We start from the raw sequence: 7,758 nt of genomic DNA on the forward strand, positions 1-7,758 counted from the left end.
AGCAGCCAAAGCCTGCTGCCACACTTTAACCCAGTGTGACCAATACATAATCAATAGCTTCATATTACAAGTAACTTAAGCAATCCCAATACATGGCATTGGACACATCCGCCTCATGCATGCATGTAAATCACTACTGTTATTTTGAATTGTACCGTATCCAATAAAGGAACCATGTGTTCTACTCATTAAACATTTTTATTATCAATCTAGATGAGACTTGTTAGGATTTATAAGGGAGCTTAAACCAGCGGTAAACAATACATCTCGTTTGTTAAAGAGCAGCATGTTTAAAAGTTCCCCTTGTTACATATGTTTAGAGTAAAGATGACACCTCATTACTGTTTTTTTTTTTTTTTTTTTAATTGTATTTAGACGCAAATGCTGCCTGCAATACTGTAGTACCCCCAAGCTGACACTTTATTCCATTATGGATAAACAGCATGAAAAGGATGACGCACGCATATGTGCGCTACAATAAATGTACTGGTAGGAGGAAAAAACAACATCGTCAGCATTGGGCTTTAAAGTGTGCTTTCCAAACTTTCAAATCACTTTAACAAATAGGTGAAAAGAGTTGTTAAAGTGGAAAGTGAGCCTCGCTTGCCGCTGCACTTGACGCCGGGCTACACAGAAACCAAGCCTCCTCCCTTAGGCAGCGAAAGGAGCCATTTAAACAACACACCAAAAAAAAAAAAAGGCAATAAACACGCGTTGGAAGTTCAACAAATATAATGAAATCTTACCTTCAGCTCATGAATGGCCAAATATCGTAGCGGGTGCTCGACTCTTGTCTATTAGTAATCCATAAAATGTGATTCTTAACGCAACGACTCACAACAATACGAGCGCTACTTTTCTCTTGCGCGTCTTCTTTTTGTGTGCGCGCGCGTGTGTGTGTGCGTGTGTGTGTGTGTGTCTGTGTGTGTGCGGGGCGCTCAAATCAGAATATCCATCTCAAAATCCACACGAGAGAACGAGAAAGAAAAGGGGACTGGGGGGGCGGGGGGGGGGGGGCGACGGTCACGGAGGTGCGCGCAGGCTCGTCCACGACAACCGCCCGACGGTCATCCTATTTGGGGATGAAGCTTCTTAGCAGACTGGAGCTGGAGCGCAGGCGAGCCCAGCTGTCAGCCACCCGCCACGCACACACACACACGCACACACACACACATGCACAGAGGCACACGCACACGCACTGGGAGGAGCTACGCCTGCAGAACGAGGGGCTATTGTGTCAATGGGTGCCAGTTACGGACAAGTGTATTTCTATTTTTACGCACGGAGGAGAAAGCCGGCGCTGCTAATAATAGTTTGGACTCTGGGAAGAAGAGCGAGGTGTGTTTGAAAACGGGACTTACGCTGGCTGAAATGAGCAAACCATTGAAAGGGCTGCACTGCACTAAAGTGCAGGTGTTAAACTCAAGGCCCCTGGGGCCAGATCTGGCCCCTTGTAATTTGTTTTGTGTGTGTGTCTCCTTCATGTTTCTTGCTGAATGGATTTGTTCTTTTCGTTTTGGCAGAAAATCTGGACCAAAATTGAAAATTTACTTCACTTTTTCCATATTTTACAAGCATTTTATTCTTCTTAACATAAGAACAATAGCTCTATATTTAAATACAGTGGTGCCTTGAGACACGAGTTTGCCATGAATCCATTTCAGTGTCCTCCCCCCCAAAAATAAGATTTTTTGTAACATATTATTCGAAAAATAGCACTCGATAATGTTAGACTTTATAAGGAGATAACATAATTCAATAGGATGTAAATAATTACATAGCATCATGATAATTCAATGGGCATTGTGCTGCTCATTCTGGTGTGTGTGCCTTACAGTAGCTCCTAGGTCGCAGTATAATATATGAGGACATACTACAAGTAGATTTGATTATTAAACAGAAGACCATCTCAAATAAGCTGCAGTAATAACCACAAAACCGTGAAATGCACTTCCCGTATCTCGCTTTTTTGACACCATTTGATGTCATTCGATTGTAAATGCAAGTTGACCATTCTCAACGTAATGGAAAACACTGATTTTGATTTCAAGTGACAATGGCTCTTTCAATCCTTGCCGTTGTGATGCAAAAACAAAAAGCTACAAAAAGCCTTAGAAAAAGCAAACCTTCCTTTGACACTGACGTCTCGGTGGATGTCCATGAGTCCACTGTAGTGGTGTGACACACCGTGGAAGGAGTATTGCTCAATGGCAATGCAAGTTGGGGTCATAATGCAATCAAATCTGAGACCCTTTGGTCACACGCAGCAATGAAGCCACCAGTCGGCTCAATCCTTCCAAATGCTGTTACGTTTATCCTGTTAAGCACTGAGCTGGAGTCTAGCGAACGACAAATACACTGCCTCCGTAGGGTCAAATAATACTCACTGGAAACCCACGCTACCACTGTTCGCACCTATGGGCAATTTAGAGTCTTCAGTGAACCGACCACATGTTTTTGGAGTGTGGGAGGACTACAAGCACAAAGAGAACATGACAAAAAAGAAAAGTCAAGCCGAGATACCAAACCAGAATCTTCCTGCTGTGAGTCCCAAAGCGCACAAGCTCACATGTTTTGCTTCGGAGCAAGGTCCCGGAAAATCTGACCTCCCTGCAGCAAAGCGCTCCAAAGCACCTTTGTTCTTTATTTAAGTCCATGCAAACTAGAATATGATTGAAAGCATCTGCTGTTTTTGTTTTTTGTTTTGTTTTTGTTTTTTTGTGTATGTTTTTCAAGTCTCACGTCTGTCATTTCTTCCATGTTGTAGCTCAAACTACCCCACCCACCCGCCCCACTCCTCCATCCGGTGGGTCACACTCCACACAAACATGCATTTATGCAGGAGTGGGCAAGGTGTGGCTTGCGGGCCTCATACGGTCCACTCCACTCTTTAATCCGGCCCACCGAGCATTTCCTGTACAAGAGTCCTGTTGTCATTGTCTGGCGGAATTCTCACATCTCCAAAAAAACGCCATCTTGCTTGTGTTACCAAAAAGTCATGATGAATTGATTAGACAGTGCAATAGGCAAAAATGATCTGCATGCAACTTCACCTTCATGGCTGACGGGCTTCCTCCTGTAACGAAGCATTATAATTATACTTTTTTTTTTTTTTTAAAACAGGCCTACTTAAATGATTGTATCTAACCTAACTATTTAACTAATTTTTGTCTGAAAAACAAAGAGACTTTCAATCTTGAGGTGACATGATGCCACAAGGCTCCTCCTGCACAGTCAAGAAAAAGTGGAGTAATATGACACTTCTCATGAGGGTTACTAGATTTGCTCTCAAGCTATTTTACAACACTTTGATTTGGTTTATAATTAATAAAAATAACTACGATGTGGGAACACCGTTCGTATCGATTTGTGGAAAAAAATATTAAATGGACTATATTTGGACGTATAAGGTTTCTGCCCAACAGTGATAATTTGTTGCATTCATTTAGCTATCTTTTCTTAAAATGTGTTCATAAAATGTATGTATTTATTTGGTATTTATCTTTATGTGAATTTATCTTATTAAATAACTGGTTAATTGATTTATTGTAAATAATTACATAAACATTTTAGTGAACTACACTGAAACAAGTCCTTTGAATTTACTTAATTTCAACATGTACAGCCGTTGCACATGATTAAAAGGTGTTAAAATGACACAATAAAAAATTACAATAAAAATTATGTCATTTTACACATTTTAATCATGTGCAACCTATGTACATGTTCAAATTAAGTAACTTCAAATGACTTTTTTTCAGTGTATACCATAGTGAAACAAACCATTTTACATTTTTTTGCAGTACATTCAATATTTAAAAAATATTTAATGGGTTAATTAATGATAATTACATTAATATTAAATGATATAAAAATATGTATGAATTAATAAACTATTTAAAAAATGTTATACTAACATTTTTACTTTTTTTTTTTTTTTTTTTTTTACCTGATCGACAAAGGACCTTGCCCATCTGTTCATTTAAAAAATCTGATGCAGCCCTTGAGCACAAAAGTTTGCCTTCCCTGCTTTACAGCTACCGAGGTTGCATTTCTCTAATCATTTGTGCCAATCTTATCAACGGGGGCCATAAAGTAAAAACACTTAATAACAACTGCCGTTCTCAAAAGGTTACACGGTACATTTAGACTGCAATCTGATGCCAACTTTTAAGCCTGCAACCAAACCAAAACCAGCACCAATTTGTCAGATAAGTAACAGCAGCAAGCTACAAAACAGATGCTTCTTATTTGCACATAATGTATGTGAATACTTCTAGATTACATTTTTTTAAAGAAAAATCTTGAAATAACAAGCCACCTGTACAAAAGAAGTTACTTGTGCATACATCACGTGTTGTAATTGCGCGTCTGCCTGGACCCATTGCCATCTTGTTAGTGTAGCAACTCAGTACAGAAGTTCCTCCACTTGGCCCCATGCCAAACAGTCGACAGTCCACTAATGGCCTTGTGCCTGCAAGTCCTCTCTTCATCACTTCATTAGGTTTAAATTCATTTACCACCATGCAACTGAAGCCCGAATGCAGACTCTGGTTGAAATGTTATGTTAAAGCACCTAATTGACTTGAATGTATTGCTGTCCCATTATAATCATACAGTAATGTACTGTTAGTGAGCCTGTTTATTTGTTATGTTTAGTTTATGTTTAGTTATGGCTCCAGCAGCTGTTTGCATACATACTGTACATAGAGAGTTACGCTCCAATTCATTTTATTACCTCTGCCAAGAGCAAAAGCATTAGCGTTGTTAGCAGAATTAACACAAAAACGACACCACTAATTTCCAGGAAACTTTGTGGAGAGGTGGTCCATGTGCACAGTAAGAACCCGTTACATTTTGGTGAGGTTCCAAAAATGTTTTCCATTGTTGCGTTACAGTCCACTTGCATGGGGGCCAAGTGGGGCGGTGACCAACAAAATCCAGCAGATGCAGCTACACTGGCTGTAATTGAATGCAAATTAAAAGTATATTCTCTTTTTGCAGTTCCATAAAGGGAGCTTCCCATTCCCCAGAGTCCAGTTCACCGATTTCTAATGGATGAGGTCGTTAGAAAATAACTACCAGTAATTAACTAAATTACTGACAAAAACCGAACTGTTCAATCCTGCCCCAGAATAAAAAATGGTACAGTCCTGCCATCTTACATTCATTCGCTTGTGGACAGTATATCATAGGACCTTGAATTATAGAGTAAGCCGTCTTTACATTTACGGTGTCCGACAAGATTGCGTGTTGCACCAGCAGTTACAGTATCTGGCCGCTCATTCAACGCCATCTACGGCCTCGTGCTGGGCAAAGCGCACGCTGCCGATTGCGGAAACCTTCGCTTGTCACAATGTGATCAAACAAATATACACATACGTGGAACCTGCTAGAGTTCAATTCAAACTGTCCAGAAACAAAATATGCCACAAAAGTCTAAACAAAATTTGGAGTTCAGATATCATTATGTGTGATGTCAGTAACATGAACCCCGAACCAAGGAACTGTGAGGCAGACATACTAACCACTCGTTTACCGTCTTGTCCTAAATATTTCAGAATTTCCTAAATTAATTTCACCAAATTTCTGCAAATGCCTTGCTGTTCTCTCTTCATTTTGTGTTTGTCAGCCCTCTTCAGAGGGTGAATAGTTCTACTTCATTTTATTTGCAATTTGTTTATCTTGCTCACTTTTCGCATCAACATTTTTAAAGAAGTGGCAGGCGGGGTAAGAACCACTCATTTTAAACTGTGAAGAAATATGCTGGAATTTGATCTGCCTCGTTCACAAAAGCGGTGCGGAGATGAGGCAGTTGAACTAGAGCAACCATCACTGGCTGGAATGGGCACAGACAGCAGGCACACACCAGGGATTCTTCATGAACTCAGCTTGGTTCCGCATTGACCCCGTTAAACTTCCTGACAACGCGTTCCTTCCTGTGTTCTCCACCAACTTGGTGTAAACTATTACTTCTCCAGCGTCACCTTCAGCTTTCTTTAAAAGCTTTGTGCTTGCCTGGAAACTAGCGACCATATTTGTTTTTGTGTAGCATTAAAATCGCTAGAGTTTCCGAACCTTTATTGAGACAGGGCTCATATTTTACTTTAGAAAACTCACACCGCCAAAGAAAAATGTCACAAAAAGTGGATACTCAGGTTAATTACATACCTGCTGCTGCTTTGCCTTGTCATTATATGTCGCTGGTTCAGATAGATGAATACTGTCAATAGTAAATGGTCATTTGTATATACAGTATGTGCCTTGCAATTGCCTGGCGACCAGTCCAGGGTGTACCCCGCCTCTCACTCAAAGTCAGCTGGGGCTCCAGCTCACCCGTGACCCTAATAGGGAGAGGCAATACAAAAAAACGGATGAATTGGAATCTTAAGGCAGCACGTAGCCCTAGCGGTTAGCATGTCTGCTTCACAGCCGAGTGGTTCTGGCTTCGAATCTTGGAGTTTGCATATTTTCCCCGTGTTTGCATGGGTTTTCTGAATATTAGTGCTCTTTGTCAAAACATTCATATCTCAAATCATCTTTCCCCATTGAATTTCATGGAAAAGCAATTAATTCATTCCAGCTCCCAACAGAAACCCCCCCCCCTTTTTTTTTTTTTTTTTTTTAAGAAAAATTGCACTCAACAGTATTGTAATGTATAAAAACACATAGTAATAACATTTGTTTTCCACAAACACGGAAAATGCAGCACCAAAGATGACAGTACCAGTAATTGAATTGCTCTTTCTTGTTCTTCTGTGGGGTCTATCAGGTGGAAAACCAGCTGAATGATGCATTACTGCCACCAACTGACGTTGTCCTTCCACTGCAAGGAAACCGCTGTGAAATTATTGGTGGCCTGATGTTGTGAATTTGCTGCCGCCGCCTAGCGGTGAGAGTGCGTAGTGCACAAATTTTTCTCTAAAATAAAAATAAGTAAAAATCGGCCACACAACGGCTCTCATCTCAAAAAATCTCAGAGCACGTTCTGGGATTGTCTGGTGATTGTGAAAGGCTCAGGTTTACCCATGGCCTAATGAGGAAGATCGCTATAGGAAATGGATGATTCAAATCTTCAACGCGGCAAATTCAGTATCATGTGATTATTACCACAGATACAGCAAGTTCAGATCTTTTTTATTCTATATATAATAACATATGCTATGGGACATCTGAATCTAAAAGCCATTGCACTCCTGCAGGGCATGAATCAGTCTGGTGCCTTTCCTCTTTCTACATCAATGAACAATGGAGCCAGTTTATTTTAGCCATAAGGTGTAAGGTAGAAAAAGGTAAACATCGACAATTTGTGGCCACCGCATACCTGCTGCCTTCTAAAACTTTCCATATGTGGCTTCTGTCACACAGGAAAGTATCACAGCACACAATTCTTTCTTTGTCCACGGCTGAATCTGAATCAGTATCTGATTTTACATTTGGACTTGCACGTTTACGCTTTGGGAGAGGAAGTATAACAGGAACACCAAAAGGTAAAGTTCTGAATTATACTCTTTCATTCGGGTCAAATGACCAATGGAATGTGATCCAAACTTGTTTTTGTGATTAAAACGTGACGACCAGCACTCTTCTTTTTTGTATTTTCTGACCGCCTGAATGCGCTGCAGCACCATGCTGCCTCTCATAGGTCAGTCTTGGTACTATGACAGACATTTAGCCCATCTAAATTAATTGAATCTAACAAAACATTTTACCAAACAGATACTTTGGAGACTTGGGATATGTAGCAAGAAGAACCAC

General features: G+C 40.4%; 1 protein-coding gene across 4 annotated transcripts in view; it reads right to left on the bottom strand.

Moving 5' to 3' along the window:
• Window positions 1–1,097, bottom strand: part of sema6a (sema domain, transmembrane domain (TM), and cytoplasmic domain, (semaphorin) 6A) — a 143,053-nt gene extending 141,956 nt beyond the window's left edge. For 2 of the 4 annotated variants that reach the window (XM_061767679.1, XM_061767678.1), the window contains exon 1: window positions 747–1,097. The gene's annotated coding sequence lies outside the window, so the exon portion shown is untranslated. The remainder of the gene's footprint in view (window positions 1–746) is intronic. The other 2 variants (XM_061767683.1, XM_061767682.1) reach the window with 2 other exon arrangements.
• Between the last annotated feature and the right edge of the window lie 6,661 nt (window positions 1,098–7,758).

The sequence above is a fragment of the Phyllopteryx taeniolatus genome, chromosome 3, assembly GCF_024500385.1.
Source record: "Phyllopteryx taeniolatus isolate TA_2022b chromosome 3, UOR_Ptae_1.2, whole genome shotgun sequence".
Taxonomy (NCBI): Eukaryota; Metazoa; Chordata; class Actinopteri; order Syngnathiformes; family Syngnathidae; genus Phyllopteryx; species Phyllopteryx taeniolatus.